The sequence below is a fragment of the Talpa occidentalis genome, unplaced genomic scaffold (genome assembly GCF_014898055.3).
Source record: "Talpa occidentalis isolate TD23 unplaced genomic scaffold, MPIMG_talOcc4v2.1 talOcc4.13, whole genome shotgun sequence".
NCBI lineage: Eukaryota > Metazoa > Chordata > Mammalia > Eulipotyphla > Talpidae > Talpa > Talpa occidentalis.
The window spans coordinates 23628617-23653894 of record NW_023601322.1 but is presented as its reverse complement, the minus strand read 5'-3'; the positions used below and the strand labels follow the sequence as shown (position 1 = coordinate 23653894).

Genomic DNA, 25278 nt, shown 5'->3' with positions numbered 1-25278 from the left:
ATGAATTCATAAAGAAATTTTGGAATATATATACTCAATGGAATACTACACAGCCTTTGAAAAGATGAAACAGTGGCTTTTGGGACAAAACTGGATGAACCACGAGCAGTGACTATATTAATTGAAGTCAGAAGATGAAAGATATTGGATGGAATCTGTGGAATATAAACAGCAAAAAAATATACACAGGCAAAATATAGCAGTGATAAATCTTGGAATCTTGGAACCATTAATAAGGGTTAATGGTTACCAGAGGAAAGGGGGAGGGTTGGTGGGCGACTGGCATTGGGTATTTTGGTAGAGGGTGAGCAGAACATATGCACCTATGGAGAAGCAAAAACGTAAACCAAAATTTAAAATACAAAGAGGAAAGAAAACATAATTAAGATTTCATGTGTTTCCAACTTCTTTCCACCCTAGAATGATTAAATTATTTATATCATAACTATAGTACAATGTGACTATTTGCTTTCTTGCAAGGAAATAAAGTGGATTCACCATTGACTATACAATTACATGGATATTTAATACCTTACATCCCTGTCATGGTGGGAGACCTCTGAGCTTGATTACATTAATTCAAAGGGATTGATACTGGAGATAAGTACTAATTTTGCAATGTCCCATCTAGAAGATCAGCGAACTATTTCTTTTTGATTAGCTGGTGAATGACAAATGTGTTTTAAAGGTAAGGAGGAAAGTCATTTTGTGATGGACACATTATTGACAAGCTTCCTTTTAAAAATGTATACTGCTATCAAACATTTATACATATAATCACAGAAGATAAACACACAAACTGTATCTCATATAACATAAGCAGGCATGTGTGTTGACAGCACAGTGATAGAGAAGTACAGAAATAATATTAGGTTGTATTGCTTTTTATAGACTATTACTTTGAATACTCTCAAGTCAGGATAAGAATCACCACTCAGTTAACCAGATTTGCCCTTGTGCTGTGAATTTGTTTTCTACAAGTCATACATCTAAAGAGATGACACCTCTGCTCATCTGCTCTGAATGATTAGACTCTCGAGTGATTTATTTTAATAATTATAAAATATACTGACATGTTTAGACATTATGTTATTTTGCATTATGCTATAATGCAAGAAGCTGGTTGACTTAGGCACAATTTCTGTTAACCACTGAGATGATCTTAGGAAAGCTATTTCGCTTGAGTGGCTTCAACTCATAAAATGTGAGCTTTGGGATAGTTCATGATCATATTGCATTCCAATCCTAAGTGTCAACGATGTCTATGGCACTCTTTATAGGATCATTATCTTCTTTAGTAACGTGCACACAGAAATTTTCAGAATTACCAATAGCAAAAGAAGCATGCAAAAACATACCCAACAATGAAAATTTTAAGTTAGTGTTTATCTAGTTGTATCCAAGTTAATTTCAATATTATTTCCTAGATAGTTTAGGTCCTATTTGACAAGAAACTTGGTGTTTTAAATTATTTAAATGTGAAGAAAAGAAAGGGAGGAAGGGTAAAGCACTTTTAAGAGCCAATGACAAGGTCCAGGATTTTTGCCTTCTTAGGCATTCCTTAGGTAATGGCCAAGGTCACTATTATATCCTGGTATTTTAGACTCACTCAGTTTCATTTCATATTTTCTTAGCCAAATGTGAAAAAACATAATAAGCATCAAATAAACCCAACTAAAATAGATAATTACTCTTATTAGCTTCCATAAATACAGAGCTATATTACTGAGCATCTTATATTATTTCGTATCTTAAAAAGAAAGATCTGGATAATAGCAGAACTTGTATTTAGAGAAGTCCAGAGTGGGGGGGCAGAGCAAAGCAGCAAAGTAGAGACCCAGTATCACTTCCTACCTGTCTTTCCATAATGCTGTACTCAGACTCAGTCCCAACCTGAATACCACATTCATATACTTTTTAAAAATCCACCTGAAGAAAAAGGAAGCCTGGTGCACCATTGGTGGGAATATACACTGGTTTAGCTGCTATGGAAAACAATATGTTAAAAATGGATCTACCATACAATCCAGCATTTCCACCCCTATAGAACTACCCAAAGAAAGTGAAAATACCAACGTGAAGGGATATATGCACACTTGTTTATTGCAGCACTATTTATAATAGCCAAGATATGGAAGCAACCTAAGTGTCCAATGAAGATGAGTGAATTAAGAAGACGTGTTGTATATACACAATGGACTACTAAATAGCCACAATAAAAGATGAACTATTGCCATTTGTGACAACATGGATGGTACTGCAGGACATTATGCTAAGTGAGATAAGTCAGAAATAGAAAGACAAATATGAGATAGCTTTACTCATATGTGGAATATAAAGAAACAAAACAAAGGATCAGACAAAACCAAACCAAGAATCCTAGAAGTCTGATTACAAAATTTACGCTCCAAGAGAGGTTTGGGGAGAGTGAAGAACAAAGTATAAAAGTACCCAATGGACTATAGTGAATGATACAGGTGCCTTTATGGTAGGTATATTAACTTATAGCTGAAGAGGTGTGATCATATCTTAATCATATACAGTGTTGTAAACCAATATTATACCTCAAGTAAAAAAAAAATCCATTTAAATGTGCATCAGGCTTGCTAGATATTCATGATTTTATTGATCCATCATATAGTCCTCTATCTCCATATTAACATAATAATTATGATCTCTAAGTTACTGAATTCATTAGCTATATACCTCTGTATATTATTTACATGAACCATTAAAAACTATCTATTGTCAATACAAAAAAACCTGTGTGTGGATGTGTACTGCAGTTTTCTTCACAGTTGCCAAAACGTGTACGCAACCAAGATGTCCTTTAGTAGGTGAATGAACCATGGTACATCTAGACAATGGATTATTATTGTGCTATAAAGAAATGAAGTATGAAGCCATGAAATGTTATGAAGGAAATTTAAAAAGCATTTATTACTATGTGATTGAAGACAATCTGAAAAGGCTAAATACTATATGACCCCAACTATAAAACATTCTGGATAAAGCAAAACTATGGAGAAAATAAAAATATAAGTGGTTGCCAGAGGCTGGGGGCAGGGGCCTAGAAGGGCAGAGCACACTGACAGAACCGAACTTAGACCATTTTGTAAATTCAGTATGCAGACTTAATCCCAGGCTTAGTATAATGAATTAGACTAACTGTAAGACAACAGGATTGCAGGTAATTTTATTTAGTCATTTTACCTCAAGGAAAATGATATTCTTTTTCTCATCAAGCATTTTGTCACTAATATATATTTTATATACATAAATTTAGCCTCCATTTCTCAGGCAATTTTCAACTATATTTTCAAATGTATTTGTTTAGATTTGAAGCAGCTCCAGATTCTGAGCATTTAAGGTTCAGGCAGTACAACAGCAAATGAGACTGAATATGAGCAAAACCCTTTAGGAATTCAGAGCTCTACTTCTTAAGCAGGATTATTTCCTCCAAAACAGCAAGTGAGACCAGAGATTTTTCTAAGAGTCTGTTCTAACTCAATAGGTTCCAATTAAGATAATATAAAAATACGTTAATTCAAAATGGTCTAAGTTCGGTTCTGTCGGTGTGGGAACTAACATCTGCTTGCTATACTTCAAACTTCATCAGATGTTGAGGCAAAAAAAAATCATTAATATAGCAGGGTGGATTTTATTGAAATTTTATTACATAATCAGTGGTCCCTAAAAATTTTTAAAAGGACATTTGAATATCTCAGGTTTACACTAGGCTTTTTTCAAATCTAATTGTAGAATCTGAAGAAGAATTGAGAAAAAAATTAAAAATGAAACACTACCTATAAGTTTTCATATGTTCCTGAATAGAGTATGTTCAAATATCTGTGAGATAGAACAGAAGAAAGAGTAAAACAAAGATCTACTGACTTCATTTTATCATGAGCTAGAGTAACTCACATTCATTTTTTTTCTTCTTTGATCTTTTTTGCTCTCAGTTAGAACTCATATTCATCAAAATGTCTTTAGTTCATCAGATTTAAACAATTAACACTAACTGTAAATGAGCGATAGGATTAATCTCACAACATCTTTGTAGACTAAAGATCAAATTTTAGCGAATAGTAATTTACCAATCAAGAGACTGTGAGCTCTGTTCAGGACTGAGTCCGATAGAGCTCTTTGTCTATGTCAGGATGCCGAGAGCACTCAGCAGAAACAGCACAACCAAGCTGAGCCTTTGCAACTGTACATCACTCCTGTCACATCCCTATGTAGCTTGTGGTGTCAATGACACGTGAAAATACGGAAAAGGACACTGGCATAGTCAAAGAAGTGAGCACTTTGTAAGATAGCCAGCAAAACAAAAAAGGTTGTCTGTCAAACAGGCAAAGATGTCACAGACTATGGATTTCTTGGCAGACAGTTTCTAGGAGAAATAAACAGAAAACCATTGGGAACCCAATCATCAGCAAGACACAAGAAAGGATTTAGTGTCCAGTGAAAGGATTTAGTGTCCAGTGAAGATAAACTTATCTAAGAGGCAAGCGGTATATAGTGGTCATAAAAGAGTGGCACTGTTTCCTAAAAATCAAATTAACAGCAATATGGTTACTATCAGAGCCACATTTTAAGTAAACATTTAGAGCTGGGTATTGATAACTAATGAAATAGATCTTGAGTATTTCCGACACTGGTAAATAATAGAAGATAATGAATTCTAAAGGAGGAAATAAAATGAGCAGTCCAATCGAGTAAAAATTAAGATAATTTATAATTATAATCAATTTATATTAAATTATAATGTACACTGCAGAAGAAATGATACTGTGGCATGATAAGGCAATCAGTCTGTTTGGAAGGTTTTCAAAATTGTCTTAATACAGATATGCCTTTGAACAACTAGCAGAAGCCAGTGTATGAAAGTTTAGGAACTAACCCTAATTGCTCCATGAGAAGAAAAGCAATTTTAGTGAAGGTTTAAAAGAAATCTGGTTTTGCCACTCCAGGCAGTTAGCATGAGAACAAATGCCGGTGTTTATTTGGTCTCTTCTCAGGTTATGAATATCCTAGTTTGATTGAGAGAAGTTGCCTCAGGTAGAAGGAAGAAAAGTGTTTCTCTCAATGAGAAAATCTGCAGACAAGTTCCATAATGAGAAATTTGATGATCTAATCTCATGCAATCAGAGATAGTATGTGGAGAGGACCTTTTTTTTTTTTTTAAGATTTATTTATACAAGAACCAGGGTACAGTCCAGATGTGCAGGAGGATGAGAAGATTCACCAGAGACAGTGGGGAACAGAACAGGCAGACTGATGGAAATACACTGCTGAGGGGAGCAGCGGGCGAGACAGGAGAGGTCTGCTCGCCATATGGGTTGCTCCGAGGCTGGTGGGGATTGAACCAGCACTGCAGAGGCTGCGGACAGCCTCACAGTGCTGTGCTCAACTGTCTGTGCTACCAGGGAGGCCCCGAGGATGGGGAATTTTTAAAAGTTCCACCTAGAATTTTATGGGTTTCCTTCTAGTGATTCGTTCTTCAGCAAAACTATATTACCTGATACCAGAATACCCAGATCCTTAATTGTAGCCTTTACAATGTTTGCAATGATTACCATGGATTACCAATTAAAAACTTCAAATCCACTACAATTTTCCACTATCTTCTGACACTGAGAAAAATAAACTTATCTTTTAGAGTCATGCTATTGAGCCATAATTTTTTGAAAATGAAACACTGTTCATTTCTTCCACATAAAATCTTAGGAGTTTTGGTTGAGTTCCTTTCAAAGATGTTTTTATTTATACCCCATGTCTGTCATGTCCAAATCTGAATCATTTAGGGACAGAGGAATATCTGAATATAGAATTCAAAATTAACAGAGATTGTAACACCAAAGTTAAAAAGCCACTATGGAATAATATCATTGGGCTCTTCCGACTGAGTACATCTGATATGTGAAGGACTTTACTGAAATGGAAGAAACTTGTATTCTAGTCCATGATTTTTACTAAATTGTTGTGTGATCCATGGTTGATAAGCCTTATTGTTCCCTTTTATCAACTGCAGAGTCTGAGATCTCTATTAACTGGCTTAAAGAAATCTCCCAGCCACAATGTAGAGTGGAGGAAGCAGTTTAAAGAATATTTACTGAGGCCTCCCTTGTGGCACAGGGGTTTAAAGACAGCACTATCAAGCAATTAGCAGTCACTGCAGCACAAGTTTGAGTTCCATCCCCAGCAGGCCAGGGAGCTACCCACATGGTGCAGCAGACCTTCCCTGTCTCACTCGCTGCTCCCCTTGGCAGTGTATTTCAGTAGACCTGCCTGTTCTGCTCCTCATTCTCTCTGGTGAATCCTCTCACCCCCCCCCCCACACCTCTGGCCTATACCCCAGTTCTTGTATGCATAAATGAAATAAACCTTAAAAAAATAAAGAATATCTACTTAGGTAAGAAAACTTATATAAAAAGATGTAGAAAGAAATACAAACTTATAACAATGGTTTTCTCTGGGTGGTAACCAGGCTCATGGAGGATAGGTGAATACAGTGGAAGATAATCAAAGGCAGACTTTAGATTTACTGGGATGGTTCTAATTTTTTTAAAGAAGGCTGTTTTCATGTGTCATTTGTTAGAAGGTATATATTGTCAATTAATTTTCAACAAAGGAGTCAAGAAAATACAATGGGGAAAGGATAGTCTTTTCCAAAAATGGCACTGGGAAAACTAGAAGGCCAAATATGGAAACAAAAAGTTAAATTTCTTTTTTATTTTTTTAAAGATTTATTTATTTATTTATACAAGCACTGGGTATAGTCAGAAGCGCGGGAGGGTGAGCGAATTCACCAGAGCCAGAGCGGGGAACAGAACAGGCAGACTGATGAAATACACTGCTGAGGGGAGGAGAGGGTGTGGCAGGAGAGGTCTGCACGCCATGTAGGACCCTTGCCGGGGATGGAACTGGTGCTGCAGAGGCTGCGGGCAGCTTCGCAGCCCAGCGCTCAATAGCTGTGCCACCAGGGGAGGCCCCCAAAAAAGTTAAATTTTTTATACCATATAGACAAGTTAACTCAAAATGGATTAAAGAGTTGAACATAAGACCTGAAACATTAAAACTCCTTTAAGAAAACAAGAGGGTAACCTCCCTGACATTGGTATTGGCAATACTTTAAAAAAAAATATTTGAACAAAAAGCAAGACAACAAAAGCAAAAATATAAAAGTAGGGCTGCATAAAACTAAAAAGCTTCTTTCTAACAATGAGATGCATTAAACAATGAAAAGACAATGCATGCAATGAGAGAGAATATTTTCTAACACATAACTGATAAGGCACTGATATTGAAAATATACCAAGAATTCATACAAATCAATAGCAAAAGCAAAATAAATAACCCAAATAAAATGGGGAAAAGACATGAATAGAAATATGTTCTAAAGGAACATACAAATGGCCAATAGGTGTGGGTTCTTATGAGCTGGCTACTAGCTGGACACCCATGGGCAACTGTGACATATTTGCTATCTACAAAGACATAGCAAAGCATTCCTTGACTACCTACAGAGAATAGCCCATATCACGAGGCAGGCCTGGAACACGTAGGCCACTGCTGACCTGACTATCTCCATGGTGGTCTCGGGATAACTGTCTGTGATAACATTAGCACAAATACTTTGCTGACGCAAATGTCTCTTAATGTTTGGTCATGATGTTCCCTTCGCTGTTCCTAGTAAAACTTTGTCCCCTATTCCTATTCCACCCTCCAGACCTTATTCCTCACACCATTGTCACATGATCAGCTTTTACTAGCTATATGCCTTCAATAAATGGCACAAGAATTTTTACTCAAGTAGCAGAGTCTTGCCTTGCAAACCTGCTCCATGACTGGTGTGTCCCTCATGGCATTCCCACCGCAAAGCAGCAACAAAGTTCCTGTCGCAACAAACACGCACATGGAAAGGTACTCATCATCATGAATTATCAGGGAAACACAAGTCAAACCACAATGAGCTATCAACCTCACCTCTATTAGGATATCTAATTTCCAAAAGATAAGAGACAATAAGTTTTAAGGATATGGGGGAAAAGAAAACACTGGAACACTGTAGTTAGGAATGAAAACTGGTACAACTACTATGGAAAATAGTATGGTAGCTAATTAAAAATAGAACTACCACATTATCCAGCAATATCTCTTCTAGATACATATCCAAAGAAAACTAACTTCCAAAATTATCTGCACTCCGGTGTTTATGTATATTAATCTGTACTCTCTTGCTTATTAATATAAGTTTCCAATATGGCGTACATATGTATTCTGTCTGTCTGTCTGTCTGCATATACATATAAACTGGCTACATTTAGGAAGCGAGTAACTTTGGACATGGCAGCTGACTTCAACCAAGGGCAATGTCCAGGGGATAACAATTATGAGCCATCAGCAATCAATATTCCCAATAGCTAGAGGAATATGTGGCTAATATGAACTTTAAGACTCAGTTCATACTGGTTCTTATCAAGGTGACCCATAGTATTCTTTATCCTGACTAACAGTCAAAATGCAAGGTAATACAAACTGGAAGTACATTAGGGACTCAGCTTCGGGAACTTCATGTCCTGAAAATACTTGGGACATTCATTTTCTTGAGGAAGTTTGCTAAAGATATTCAAGAAATATCCATAGCACATCTAGATTATTTTATATCATTTAAATATGTAGAAAAATTTATATTAAAAAATCTTATTAATAGTACATAATTCCTCAATATTGTACTATATAGTCACAGTCCCATATATCAAACTGAACATATTAGGCTAATATAAAATTATACAAAATTCACAATTAATGAACTTGAATTAATAAATTTCATGAAAATGAACAACCAGGAACTAATTACTTATTAGCTAAATCCCAGTAATAATATTTAATAATCAATTATTACTTAGAGAGTATGCATTATGTCTTAATCTAAATTAAGTGTGGATTAAAAACTTAAAATAAGTTTTAATGTGGTGCTTTCATTGTACAAAATTTAATGCTTTATAATTTGAGGGAAATCTTGGCTTATTGTAGGTGGAAAGATCATGATACCTCACACATGACAGACACCATACAGTTACTTAGTGAGTTTTTAAAATTAAAATAATGTATCTGGAGTCCTTCACAAAAATTGCATTGGAATCAAGACTCTAATCAGGAAGTAAGGGCTCCCTGGTGGCACAAAGAGTTAAGCACCGCATTATGAAGCAATTCACAGCCTCTGCAGCACGAGTTCAATCCCTGGCCAGGGAGCTACCCACATGGTGCAGCAGACCTCTCTTGACTCGCCCACTGCTCCCCTCAGCAGTGTATTTTAGTCAGTCTGCCTGTTCTGTTCCCCACTCTGTCTCTGGTGAATCCTCTCACCCCCCCACAACTATAGCCCTCATCTCCCCACACCTCTGGCCTCTACCCCAGTTCTTGTATGCATAAATAAATAAATCTTAAAAAAAAAAAAAAAAAAAAAAAAAACAGTAAATGCTGAGAAGTGAGAAGTGCTGCCAGGTTAACAATGCAGAGATGCATCATAACTTTCAGCATGTAACTAAAATGTATACCTGTGGATATCTTTTAGTGAAAGATTTCTTTTAATGGCTTTGGTTATATTTAAATATGATTCCATCATCTACTTCGCTCAAACCTCTACTACAGGCTTCCCTAGAAGGTAAATATTTATCAGATAATTAATTTTCCTTCTGTCATTTTGAAAAGCTTAAAGTTGATAATATTTCAGTAATAGGATATGTGGACGATAACAGAGGTTCAACTTTGTAGACTGAGGCAGATGAGAAAATCTGAAGATGTTGGTGAAATGAAAAACAAACTTATAAAATTATATCACAGAAAAGATAGCAAAGGTTGGATTTAGAAATAAGCAAGCAAAGTTGGCTTAGTTTTTTAGCAGTGTTTCTCAAAGAGCCAATCAAGGCTGAGCATTTTCAAAACTTTCCCAGGAGATTCATGAGCTCAAAAACATTTTTACACTATTTTTAGTGGACTTTTTCACAGTTCTGACAATTATATTGTTTCAAAAGCAATATTGGTCAAACTGATTGGTTTTTAGCATGAATCAAGGCAGGAGCACCAAACTAAATGCTATTCTTTCTACCTCATTGTCAGTATAAAGAATGATAGTTTAAAATAAGCTTGATGAAGCAATAACCATTATTAATTTCATTAAATATTGACCCTTGAGTTCACATCCTTTTAATATTCTGTGTAATGAAATGGGAAGTATGCATAAAACATTTCCACTACTTACTTACAATGGTTGTTCTGAATTAAAGCACTATTGTTGGAGTTGTAAGCTAAACAAGACACATTTTTATGGCACACTATTTTTGCTTAAAAGAACAATTAGCAGACAAGCCATATTTACTCAGACTTGAGTACCTGGCATACATCATCTTGACAATTAAAGTGAACCTTTCATTTCAAGAGCAACAGACAATGTTCATTTCAAGACAACATTATGGCCTATAATGGAGTTTGAAAAAAAATAAATAAAGTTTGAGCTTTCAAGCAAAAATTAGTGTTTTGGAAAGGTGTATTTTTCTACCATAACTTAAACCACTTACCTATTCTAAAAGACTTTTTCATATGAGGTTTATAGAAAAATTAATAAATTTGATGGCTTTAATACTTTCTAATCAAATGTATTACACCATTGGAAAGGTATAGATGACCCAAAGAAACATTTTCCAGAAAAATAGCAATTGTGTTATAAAACCATGCATTTTTGTTAAAAGGTCTATTCAAAATGCTAGATAAACTAATAAATTTTAAGATAGGACAGCATAAAGTTTAAGATAGAAGAGTATGAATATCCCTTTGCTGCATTTTCCTGTATTTTCAAACAAGAATATCCACAATTATGGTAAAGCTATGAAATTATTTTCCCTTTACTAAGCTTGGATTATTTTTTTAATATATTGTAACATAAATTCCCTGCAGACTGAATAAAGAAGCATATATAGGAATCCAGCTGCCATTCAGGTCTGACATTAATGAGATTTACAAATATTTATAGAACAACATTATTATGTCACAAATTTGGGGGTAAGAGGGTAGGTTTTAAGAATTTTATTGACATGTAAATGTTTACTATTGTTAACTTAAAAACAATAATCATTAAAAATAATGTATAAATAATACATTTTAACCTTTTTTAACCTTTTTAAATGGTAAAAACCAATAGGTCTGATGCAGATAAGCATTCATTGGGAGTCTTCAATAATTTTAAGAATGTAAAGGAGCACTTGAGAACCACTGCCCTTTATGTTTTTAATATAAAAAAGTGTATAAATGTGCCATAAAGGTGACTAGTACATAAATATGTTATTAAGTCTAAATTAAAGCAAATTATTATGAACATGAATTTAGGAGAGGACAATAGTGAAATACAATTCCAGAGAAAACATATTGGGGATTTCAATGTTACTGAGATGTTTGATTCTGAAGTTTGATGTATGTAGAGTTTATCTTACATAGTTCAAAATTTTCATATATTTTGATATATTTGTTATATATATATATATATCTTTATATTCAAAAATTTGAAAAGGTTTCTAAGTAACAATTGACTGGGAGGTGGGAATCAGAAAAACGGGGGGGAGGGGCAATTGGAATATGCCAGTTCCTTGTTTTCCAAGAGAATAAGGTAATCAATTTGAATTTTCTTAGGAAAATAAAGAGAAAGATGTTTGTGGAAACTAGAGAGCAGCATAATGGAAATGTAAGCTATGAATTCCAAACAACAAAAAAGTTAAAAAAAAAAAAAGAACTGTTAACTAAAAACAGGAAAGCATTAAAAGAGAAACAAAGAAAAACACCATAAAAGGAAGCACTAAATAAATCTCAATGTATCAGTAATGATAAAATATGCAAATTGGTTACTATTGCATTTAAATGAGCCTATAAAATTGGATCTAAAATTAAAACAAAACCCTTTTATGTGCTATTTACAAGAAGTACAATTTAAACAAAATGACAAAGATATTAAAGGTTTAGAGAAGATAACTTAAAAAAAGATATCATAATAGACTTTGAAGTACTAATCAGTAAAAATATAGAGGGGCATAAAAATAATTGAGAAAGAAATAATTTGGAAGATTCAGCAATCATATACTCAAATGTTTAACAAAATCATCTTGCATATGATAGTAAATAACATTATAAGAAAAACTGAACAAATTCTCAGCCTAAAATTATATTTCTCAGCTATACCGCTTTCAGATTTGATATTGCAAAGAATCATTTTCTCTGAAAATTCAACTAAATTTATGTAAGAAATCGATGAGCAACACCAGTTCAGTCTTGCTAAGAAAAATATTTTTAGGCAAGTCACAAAATGCAAGTCACAGAGGAAACAGTAAAGTGAATAAAGAAATAAGAGATTGGTATGCATACAACATATGAAGAAACAATTTGAATATGTAATTAATATCTATTAATTTATATCAAAGAATAGATAAAATGAGGGCAAAGTATATAAAACAATAATCCATAGAAAGAGATAAAACAATAGTACATGAAAACATGTAAAGGAATAATCAACAGAATGGAAATTGAAACAAAAGAGTTATATTTCACATCAGTCATACTGGCAAAAATGTTAAATCCAATCATTTAGAGGTAGAAGGATGAACTTTTTATATGTGCCAGAAAATATGTAAATAGGTACAATTATTTTGGAAAGCAAATTTGTCAATGCCTAGTATAACTGAAATGTGTATGCCTTCACCCAGTTCAATTTCTCTTCAAACCATATACGCTAAGGAAGTTCATACACAGTGTTTTAGATGTATGCAGAAATGTTCATGGCAGCATTGCCAGAAATGTGAAAAAACTGGGGAAATACATAGTAGGTAGATGTACATTTTAGCACATTAATTGGTTAGAATATTACACCACCATCAAAATGAAGGAATTAGGTTTGTATATATCAATACAGATCTCAAAACTGAGTTGTGAAACAAGAACAAGGTGCATGTATAGCTAGATAGACCTATTTATCTATTTATATATGAGTATACATGTACATGAGTGTGTGAATCTCTTGATGTATTTTAATTTTTAATAGTAATACCTATTAATATAAATGGAACAGTTTTGTAAATGTTGAAAAACACATTAAAATATATGTGTATATATATAAAATATATATATATATATATATATATATATATATATATATATAAAATCTCTGCTCTCAAAAACAGAATCTTAGGCTGATGATAAAATTGATAGAGAAAACAGAAGGAAGGAGGTATTCAGGCATATGAAAAAATGTTCAACATCAACTGTAATCAGGAAAATGCAAATCTTACACCAGTGAGGATGGCACATATTAAAAAAAAAAATAAAACTAGCAATAACAAATGTTGGCGAGGTTGTGGAGAAAAAGAAACTCTCCTGCACTGCTGGTGGGAGTGCAAACTGGTCCAACCACTATGGAGAGCTGTGTGGAGATTTCTTGACCTACTAAAGATAGAGCTTCCATATGATCCAGCAATTTCACTCCTAGGTATTTACCCCCAATGACACAGAAACATTCATTCCAAAGGACACCTGCACCCCTATGTTTATAGCAGCACTATTTACAATAGCTAAGCTATGGAAACAACCCAAATGCCCCAAAATGACTGGATTAAGAAGATGTGGTCCATATACACAATGGAATATTACTCAGCAATCAAAAAAGAAAAACACATGCAGTTTGCAGCAACATGGATGGAGTTAGAAGGGATCATGCTCAGTGAAATAAGTCAGAAAGAAAAAGAAAAATACCAGATGGTCTCACTCATAGCAGAAATTTAGAAAACCTAAATAAGGGACCAGGAAAAAGACTAATACAAAGTAAAAATTTAAATCAACAAGCAACTATAAACCAGAGACACACTATGGGGTGGGGGTTGCCAAGAGAGGAAGGATTAGGGTCAAAATAAGGGGAGGTGCAATTGTATGGGGAATATAACCCAAATAAAAATGCACAGATTGTACAAAAATGAAAAATGATATAAGAATTACATAAAATGAAATATTAAAAATAAAATATATGCATATTATATGTATAAAATATTATATATATATAATCTCTGTTCTCAAAAGCAGAATCTTAGGCTGATGATAAAATTGATAGAGAAAACAGAAGGAAGGAGGTATTCCTTAGAATTAGGGACCATGGCTAAGGAGGAAAGAGGAGGAATATATTCCTCCTGCTGTTTCTCATGGTAACTTTAATTTCAGATTGTTATTGTTTTTGTGGTATTACTGATAGATTGCAAAGAGATGATCTATTTCATTAATTGCTATATAGAACACTGCATAAAACCTGTCTTGCATGACCCAGATTTTGTCTGATTTTTATAAAAAGGACTTTGTTTCCATCAGTAATAGAATCGCTAATAAAAACAAAACACTTTTCTTTTTACTAAAGTTATTAAGATGCATTTAAATATACTTGTTTATACATATCTTCACCTTCTAATATTTTCATCTTAAGCCTTGTCTCTTGGAATGACAATTTGTGCTTCCCTATTGAATTTCAAGTTTGAATAATCGGTGAGCAATGATCTATGATTGGGAGCACCTCATCAGCCTTAATTTCTATTACATGTATAGTTATATGTTCTGCCCATTATTAAGGTTCTAATTTGTATTAGGCAGCAACCAAATAAAAGCTTTCTTTCATTTATTCTCAAAATAAAAGCCAAATCCATACTCTCCTAGTACCTCATTTTATATGGACACATGTAATTACTGAATATTCAGCAAAACAGAATCATGAAACTGCAGAATCATTACATCACTGTTTTTTATTTCCATTTGAAAAAAGTAATATCTCCTTTGACTCTAACAAAGATCTCTTATTCCTTGAGCTTTTCTAATTAAAACAAATTTTAAAAGAAAGGAAAGGATAAATACTAATAGGAGCATGATATATTTAAGACACTTAAATGATGCTTCTGAATTATTGGTTTCTTAGCGGAAAACCACCTCTGATCTACTCATCTCCTGCTGTTTCTCATGGTAACTTTAATTTCAGATTGTTATTGTTTTTGTGGTATTACTGATAGATTGCAAAGAGATGATCTATTTCATTAATTGCTATATAGAACACTGCATTCAAAACCTGTCTTGCATGACCCAGATTTTGTCTGATTTTTATAAAAAGGACTTTGTTTCCATCAGTAATAGAATCGCTAATAAAAACAAAGCAGCTTTTCCAATTATTCCAGCTTACTGACACCATATTCAAAGTTTGGAAGAGCAAATTTTTTGCCTGTCTTTCCTCTCTCATTTTTACCATCATCCTTAGGCCAGAACTTTCAAAGACATTCACATTTCTTTTCAAACTGCCATTTCTTAGCATATTAATGTTCTATGAGAAAGAATATATGTGAAATACAGGATATAGTGAAAGGAATTAACATAGATTTAACTGGAATCCTAGAAGGAAGGGATAAAATAATGGTAGTACTTGGATAATGACCTTAAAGAAGGAACCCATAAGCTGAAAAGCACTAGCAAGTAACACAGAGAGAGATGTTGGGCGGGGGGGCTGGGTGTAGAGAGTGAGCAAGTCACATAGATATACCAGATCAAACTTATTGAAAACTACAGACAAGAATAGCATCACAGGAAGGAAATATATGGTATAGGAAACATGGTGTAGAGTACATTCAAAATAACAAATAGAGGTGTACGTAATTTCCAGCACAGGCCCATATCAAAAAAGACTAGAAATAACAAGTATCAGTGAGATTGTGGAGATAAAGGAACCCTTTTACACCGTTGATGGAAATGTAAACTGGCCCGGTCCCTTGGGAAAGCAGTATGGAGGTTTCTTAAAAGATGCCATACAATGCAGCACATCTACTTTTAGGTTTCTAGCCAAAGAATACAAAAGCACCAATTTGAAAGGAAAATTTCAGCCCCATGTTTACTGCAGCCCTATTTCCAATAGCCAAGCCATGGAACAAAATAAATGCCCCCAAACAGATGAATGGGTCAAGAAGATGTGGTACATATATATGATGGAGTAGTACATCAAAGACAAAGTCAGGCCATCTGCAACAACATGGATGGAACTGGCAGGGATTATGCTAAGCAAAATCAGCCAGAAGAGAAAGATAAATATCAGTGGTGCCACTTATGTGTGAAATATAGAAAAAACAAAGGGTCAGACAAAGACAAGCTATAAGCAACCCTTGAAAGCTGACCATAGATCCAAGGCATCCAATGGGGGAGAGGGGAAACAGGGAGAGAGCACCATGGACTATGATGGAGCACTATGGGAGCTTGGTGGTGAGTGTGATATGGGGCTACACCGAGGGGAAGGTCCTGTACTTCCAAAACACTAACAAGGATGTAAAACAATGACACTTCAATGAAAAAGAAAAATTGTCTTCAAGTTGTCGAAAAAAAAAAAATAACTGCCAACCAGGATATGCAACTAGGACATACACAAAATGCCACCCAAAAGTATATATTCTTTTCAAATATATACATGAGACTTCACCAAAACTGATCATATGGTATGTTAAAAATCAACACTACAAATTCAAGCAACTAAAATTATACAGAACATTGTCATTAAAAATAGTAAAAATAAGTAGACATTCAATAACAAAATGATAACTTGCAATTTACCATATGTTCAGAAATTAAGAACTATACTTCTGAAAAACCCTCGAGTCAAAGCAAAAATCACAATTTCTGAAGTCATAAAATATTCTGAACTTAATGGGAAGCATATAAATGCCAAGAAGTTAGAACACAGCTATACAACTAAGCCTTCCTTGGACATGTATAGCCTTAAATGTTAAATTGGGTAAAAAAGAATGGACAAAAATCTATTAGCTAAGCATCCATCTCAAGCAATTCAAAACACAATGGCAAATAGTACTCAACAAATTAGGAAGCAATAAGCAATATAAAAACCAGGAATTAGTAAAACAAAAATTCCAAGTTAATCTCACTAATAAAAATAGTGAGATATATCAATATTGGAACTTACTTCAGACATAGATGGTACATTTTTTAATAAAAATGAACTATACAATTTATCAGTAAAACAATAAATAAAATATGAATCTTTTGGAAAAGACTAATAAAATTGATAAATATTTCAATATTATGACCAGAAAAAAGTTTTTTGATTTTTAAGTGTTTGCATATATGTGCATGTATGTGTGCCTATGGAAATGGAAAAACTAATTTTTAGAAGTTCATTAAACTGGAGAAGCCAAGAATAGAAAGGGCAATCCTAAATAAGAAAAATAAGTTTGTGACCTTTCACTCCCAGATATCGAACTTTATAACAAAGCTACTGCAACTGAGACACTGTGTTATTAATACAAGGGCAGGTAAACAGAAATGGAACATATAAGAAAGTCCACACAGCCTCATACATACACAGTCACTTACATTATCACAGGGTAACACTAAAGAACAATGTGAGAAAGAAAGATTTCTTTCACAGATGGGGCAGGTCAAACTGATAGTCATTGATAATAAAAAAGCTTGATCCCTTCCACAGGAAATGCAGTACTATATGTATAACATGAACTATATCATCAAGAAGAAAAAGCATTAAAAAACTTGAGTAGGAATAAATCTCTTCCCAAAAATTCTCAAAAAGCTTTCACCATAAAAAATATTACCCTATGTTAAATAATTTCTGTTGATATTAAGAGAGAAGCTAAACCACTAGAAGGTGGTGGGAGTGCAAACTGGTCCATGTGCAGCATGTATTTCTCTGACAAGCGGTCCATGACTAGAATGTCAAAGACTTCTACCTACTCCTACAGACAAGACAACCCAAGAATAGAGTGGGTGAGGACTTGACCAAGTCTTTCATGAAGAGAATGTGAAAATTACCACTATATATTTGGAAAGAGCCTTGTTCTCAGTTAGTATCCACAGAAATACAAGCAAAATCACAAGGAAATATCACATGCAGAACAGAAGGTTTAAAATTAAAAAGACTGACAAGCTGGCAAGGATTGAGAGCAATTGGAACTCTCATACACTCTTGGTAGTGTTATCAGTTCAAACAACTGTTTTGGAAAATAATTTGGCAAACTCTACTGAAGTGCAACATATGTACATCTTATGACCTAACAATTCCACACCTAAATATAAACCCAATAAAAATAATGAATGTGGACTTCAAACAATAAAAAACATTTATAGCAGCATTATTCATTAGAGCCCCAAACAAGACATAGTCTAACATCCATTAGATGGACAAATAAATGGAACAGAATGGACAAATAAATCACAGGGTATTCATGCAAAGGAATATTTTATTACAATGATAATAGACATGTAACACCATGGATGAATCTCACAAATGGAATAGACTGAAAGAAGTCAAAAACATTTGAGTCTTATAAGATTTTTCATTTGTTTTAAGTACTAAAAACAAGGCAAACCAATCTGGTTGAGAATCATGAGTGGTTTTCTTGGAAGGAGGAAAAAGTAATGCTCTTCAAGGAAATCGAGGGAGTTTTCAAAGTGCTTACACTTTTCTTGATGGATAGTGGTTATGCAATATTCACTTTTACTTATATGTATACTTACTGGCATACTATTATACATAAATGTTAATCTTAAATACAAAAGAAGTTTTTACAAAAATGTTATGCAAACCTAAGGCAGTTTACAAGGATACTTTTCCCGAAGTCTGTAATGCAGATTTTACAGATTTTCTCAAGGGTGAAACCCTTTTTAGCACTTCTTATTGTAGAGCTACCATTAATTCCCTTCTTTCCCTCCCTTCCCATTCAAAAGGTGTTTTAGTTTATAAAAATCATATAAAAGTGGTACTTTGTTGGGAAGAGGAAGGCTTAATGGAAAGCACATAGATGGGAGTATCAGAAAACCTGATGTAATTTGCTCTGCTTAGCTCCTAACCTTTTGTTTGAATTTATCCTATTTTATTTCTCAATCCCTACTCTAAAAAATGAGTATGTTAGATTAAAATATAGCTAAAACCCCTCTGAATCCTGTTAAGAGGGCTGTTATATATATTTTGACAATTGAATTAAAAGAGGTCAGCACCACCGGAAACTCTGAAATCAACACATCAATGCTTATGCAACATCCCCTAGATATTAGCTAGGAATGAACTCTATGGGGACTTAATAGAATTGAAATTAAATACTGACTTTACAGAATTCAGGGAAAAATAAGTATGCCCAGGACAAATAAAATTATAGCATCAGGTGAAGTATATGCTAGATACTGAAAGAAGTCATCAAAAGCAAAGTTCTCTGTGGAATGATTTTTGGTTAAGGCATGGCAGAATCAACATACTTTGATCTAGACTTTGAGTAGAGAAAGATGACGAGACTCAAAAGGCAGAATATTAGGTGTCCAGCATGAGCACAGGGTAGAAATAAAATGTGACTATGCATGGGGAAATATTCCTCTAGAGCTCAGCCAAGTGACTTTGTAATGATGCAAAGGATACATTATTTAGTGGTTGGAAAATCATTGATAGGAGTCTGCATTTTGCTACTAACCAACTATTGGCTTTTATAATTTTATAATTTGGAAACAGGTTAGCCTTCAAAAGATATGGACAGGAGTCCAATATGTAATGAGAAACCTCCACTACTGCAGGATCTGCTTCACCGTGTCTTCTATGGCAGGAAGACCAATGCACTGATACAGCCAGTGCCTACATAACTCTGTCTCCTCCTGCCCTCCAACTTGGGGCACTAGGAGACCCAGGCCCAAGAGCATATGTGCTTCTCTCACATAGAAGGTGGTGGTACAGAGAATACCACTGTGTAGGAAGTTTCTTTCACTCCTGCAGACCTCATGAGGCACTGAACAGCAACACAACAACTCTAAAGGAATGAAACAGACCAGAATAAGCCTTATTCGGAGTTACGTGGGTTTTGACCTACATTTGTGGGCTTTAGCCTCAATGGCGGTTTTGTTTTTCTACTCCTTACTTTGAGAAAAAAGGGAGCAGGATTGGGTGGGTACAGGGAGAACTTGAACATTAAGGTGAGGAGCTTTTGCGTAGTTAAGGATGAGCCTGAAACATGTGATATTTGAAAGCTGTCTGATTGTACTTCCTGTCTCTGTGCTGGGTAGGAAGTACTTGTTCAAAGGAGAATCTGGGTGTACATCTTTTGTCTGCCACCAATTTGTCCAAAGACACAGTAATTATGTTAGTAAAGGTTAATATGAAGGACTATATGAGTACTTTGACCCTATTCTTTGTTAGATTGCATTTATCAAATATTTCTAATCACATCATGAAAGTGCATCATGAACACTAAATTATGTGATAATGCAACAACTTAGGGGCAAACTCTCCTAGCCCTGGTGGTTCCCAATGTGAGGGGTCTCCAAACCTCATCGCAATTGGTCACTTGTCATCTTGTCAGTGTGCTGCATTAATACGGAATGCATGCAGAGTTAAGTGTTACTGCTTTCGCCCAAGCTATCACTATTTTTTATCCTCATTGCTAAGTCTTTTAATTAGATTCTGTTTCCATTTTTGCCCCACCCAAAAAACTAGACCGAGAATGAAGCTGCATTTATACCACACTGGAGTACAATGTTCACATATATATGTGTGAATCGTTTTATTCATAGAACCATTTTTGTTGTGTGCAGTCAGTATATGCACATATTCAGTGTTAATTATAAATCTCATTTACTATAATTTAGATTCTGACCCATAAGAGTTTTATCTGCCATACTCACTCCTGAAAGACCAGATTCTATAAAAGTGCCTGTTACCCACAGAATGATTATTAAATATTTAATAGAATAAAAAAGCAATGGTAGCTAAAAACATATATGGGAGAATCAGAATAATTGACTTGGGTACAAATTCCACTTCCGCAACCTATCAATTTGCATAAATTACATAAAACTCTAAACTTGGTTTTGTTTTCTTTTTTTTTTTTTTTTGTTTTGTTTTCTATCTTAATTGGAGTTAATATATACATTTTTAATTAAATGAAATTGCATATAAAGAAATTGCTATCAGGAGGAAAAATAAACTAGATCTTTAAACTTGAATGTTTATCCACAAAACAATAGGTAAATTATCAAACCTTTTCTTTCCTTAAAAAATAAGACACTATTTGGAAAATGTATTTGCAGAAATAACCTTATGTACTGAAGAAAGACAAATGAAATGTTAATCTTTCATATTTCATTCTTAAAATTTAAGTGACACTTGCAATTAAAAACATTGTAGTTTATCTAATATACTCTGGTATATATTTGTATTTTGAGTATATTTTCAAGGCAGGTCCTGTCTATGAAATTAACCTGAAGATATTTGATATAAAATCATGGGATATGATAGTCTTTTGACCTTCTCAAGCACTCCATCACTTGTGTACATTCATAACCTCACCATTTACTTCCCATTCTCTAGATATGCTAGCCCTTCCTGAAAGGGCCATCACCATTCACCTGATCCCTCCCACATGGTCAGGCTTCTTCTGTATGGAGCATCTTTCTCCCTCAAATATGATGACCACGTTGATCTTTCCTGACCTTCAACATGCTTGAACTTAAGGATAGTGCCATATAGTCAACATTTAATTTTGTTGCTAATATGATTTCCTGCCTACTTGATATGAACAGATCCTCTGAAAAAGTTTTTGAGGACAAAAAATGGATCACTCAGCCCTAAACTGTGTTCTAACATCGCAAACACTTTGCAAAGATCAGTTGAGGCTTGATACAACTCTAAACAGGTGTTATTTTCCCCCTAATACAGCAATTCCTAATTCCCACAGCTTCCATGTTCCCCTCTCAGTATAGGAATGGAATTTTTTTCATTAGATATCTCACTGAAGAGTATCTAAACAACAGTTCTTTCAGAATCCCAAATCAACGTTCACACGGTTAGTCTGTGTAAGCTGAATTTCATGGCCTCAAGCTGAGTATTAAGTTGCAATTAGGCTGTCAGCACTGAGGGGTTTGTCATGTTCTGTCTTCAGGATAAAACAGTTTGTGGTCTGCCCTGACATAGAATTTTTCTAATCTAGCTCCCAAATCCCTGGCTTTCTTTCCGTTCATAGCACTATATTACTTTGCACAGTCAGTCAGCGTTGCCCAAATACAGACAACAGGTATTACCCCCTTTCACTTCCCACTGTGACACCAGAACACATGATAGAGATAAAGATCAAGGAAACTGAGATCTAATATCGGGGAATTTAAAAAAAGGCTTTAGAGTAGCCTACATCTGTTTAGTTGATGGCAAAACAGTTCTTTTAAATAGTTTTGCACCTTATTCCCTTACTCTTGTTTTCCCCTCCTTTTCTCCCTCCCAACTTCTGGTACAACTAGTCTTTCCTGGGCCTGGAGCTTCTCACGCCACATGTGAAGTTATTCTGATCCTGTCAGATACAACTTGCCAACAAAATATGATTGTTTATTTTCCATCCTCTGAAACACATGCTAAGATCTTGAATTTTATGTAAGAAAATTCATGAAAAAATAGGCTAACCATATAGCATAGGGAAATTTGAAATCGGAACACACAGGGCATTACCTTTCAGCTCTAGATATGTGACCTTCAGCAAGTTACTGAATCTATTAAAGCTTAAATTGACTCAGGTAAACAGGTATCTCAGAAGCAGCCTACTTCCTAGACTTTTGGTGAGGAATAAAATATGTGCGTTAAGTGCCTGGCACAGAGCCTTGAAAATACATTTAGATGCATCAACATGAGTTTATTCACTGACAGGAGTATTACTTTAATCAGACTTCCAATGTTTTAGCTCAAAATGAATAAAGATAAATTAAAAATATAGGCACCATTTTTTATTTTCCTTAAGAAGAATCTTTTCACCAAAATGCATTAGAAATGCAGATGTCTACTCTTCTAAATCAGTTTCCTCATCAGTACTATTTCCTTTCATCCCTTTTCAACATAGACTGAGAAAAGTAGCACCATGGTGAATTTCCCACCCTTGTCTCTCAGCATGAAGCAAAAACACCAGGATGTTTTGCTTTGGGTCTTTCCAGAGAGAGTTCAACTTTATTACTCTAGCAATCTTTATAAAACTCCTTTGTAGTGTAGACGATGCAGGTATCAGCATCTTTGTTTAGGTTAATTTGCATTTTTAATAAAGAAAAGAAATACCCTTTAAATATGGATGTAACAAAGAGTGCTCATGATCTAGATTTTAGTCTTCATTCTGCCACTAACAGCAATAGTTTATTAAAGTCAATTTCTATAAATATAGTCACTTCTCAAATACCATCCTCCATCAAATGATTACAAGTGTACAGAACAGTTATAGCGTGGAAATAAAGTGTGAATTAAAAGCATTTGAATTAAAAGGAAAAACCACAGTATAATTATAGGAATAATTATTTCCATCACATACTCCACAGCCAGAAGCCACATTTGCATATCAACACTTCATTATTGGAGATATTGGTACATGAACATTTTTAAAATATTACAACAGAGTTTTCATGGTTTTTCGACTTGTGGTAACTATCTTGTTTACTTGCTTTTATCTAAAAGGAAGTCTGTTAACACTGTTAAATCACTCAGTTTCATGTTGTTTTCAGTATGTTTTACTGATGTTTGTGAGGCTTGTGGTTCACAGCACTGCTAATCTGCTGTTCCTCAGGCAGAGGTAGGGTCCAGTTGAGCATCCTTTGTGAGATGCCAAGGACCCTCCTCTGAGCCATGGAAAGCAGTCACAGTGCCAGGAGGGTGAAGGGACAGCAAATACCAGGCTGGTGTGGGAATCAAGGAGACCAGTGACCTTAGAGAGAATCTGATTAACTACTGCCTGATTTTCTCAAATTCACCAATTTTTGCAGAGGCACTAATAGCTCTCTTGACTAATGTCCAATTAAATGTTTGTTTCTTCTAGGAATTCTGAGAAGTACAGTGTAGATGGTCACATGATCATGCATCATGTACTTCTATCTCAAGGTATTCCTTCCCTTCATACTTCCCCCAAAAAGAAGCATCCCCGCTATTCAGAGGAGAATCTGAAGGGCTCAGTCCTTAACCTCTAACTTCTTTTCTGTCAAGTATCTGAGAATACATATACATTGAACTTTGAGAATACATATACATTCAATTTTGTGAGGAAAGACTGTGGCATGTAAAATGATGCCACAGTAAACACTGCCATGTCATAAGCCTCATCAACATTCCTTTTGCATAAAGGGAAACTACAAAACAAGGCAGCAAACAGATGCAGAGGTGAAAAACAAATATTATAGCTCCAAAAGATAGCTGACTGCCACTTTAAGATGCTTAAACTGTCATGTAAATTATACAAAAATGTCACCACAAAAATATACTGCACTAAATCACAGGAATGTGTTTCCATGTTAAGCATAAATTTATAAACATTGACTCTATATGAGACCTTTTCACTGTAAGAAAACTTAAAATGCATTAGGCACAAAACCACAAATATTCACATAGGAGAAAACAGTTTTAGTGAAGATTCTTACCTGAGCTGATGGCTTCATTAGCAGGATACTTTGAACAGTCTAAACAGAACTCATCAACTACAACAAGTACTAAAATCCAGTTCAAATTTAGTCAATGCACATAAAAATAAAACATCTCAAATTGCAATAAGCCACTTGATTTAGAGAATTTGATTTACAAAACTTTTATTTGCATGCAACTTTTCAGCAATGGACAAAAAGAGTCTACTTGCTGGTTCCTGATTCAGGTTTTTGTTTTGTTTTGATTCAGGTTTTTGTTTTACGGTTTTCTCAAAAGGATTTCATTAACCCACAGAGGTATGAGAGGAGACCACCACTTTTTGCTCTTTAGGTCCTGATAACCTTTAACTAAAATGTGCATAAACTATAACAAACTACATGAAATCTGGTCATGAATCATCCTCTATAATAAACATGGTCTGCCTCTATCCATTATTTTTTTTGAGATGTTATGAGAATGAGGATCAAAATGATAACAGGAACAGGTTGAAGCAGACTGATGGTATATAGGAGTCATTTCTTATTCAACTTGAGAAGTAATGGCTTGTTCTGATTCTGGAAAGCAGGTAGGTCCTGCTTTGATTATCTATTGCTGCTTAAAAAACTTGCTCCAAAACATGTTTGCCCATGATTCTTTGGGTCAGAAATATAGACAAGACTCAACTGTCTGTCCTGTGTGGGTTGGCTAGGCTATCTTATCATGTTATATATCTTGTTTGGTGCTAGAATGCAAAATGACTTTGTTCATATAGACAGTGTCTTGACAGGGACAGTTGTGAGATTTGAACA

At 34.5% G+C, this 25278-nt stretch overlaps 1 protein-coding gene across 6 annotated transcripts in view; it reads right to left on the bottom strand.

Moving 5' to 3' along the window:
- Positions 1–25278, bottom strand: part of RIT2 (Ras like without CAAX 2) — a 460431-nt gene that overhangs the window by 139864 nt on the left and 295289 nt on the right. The gene's annotated exons all lie outside the window — the stretch shown is intronic.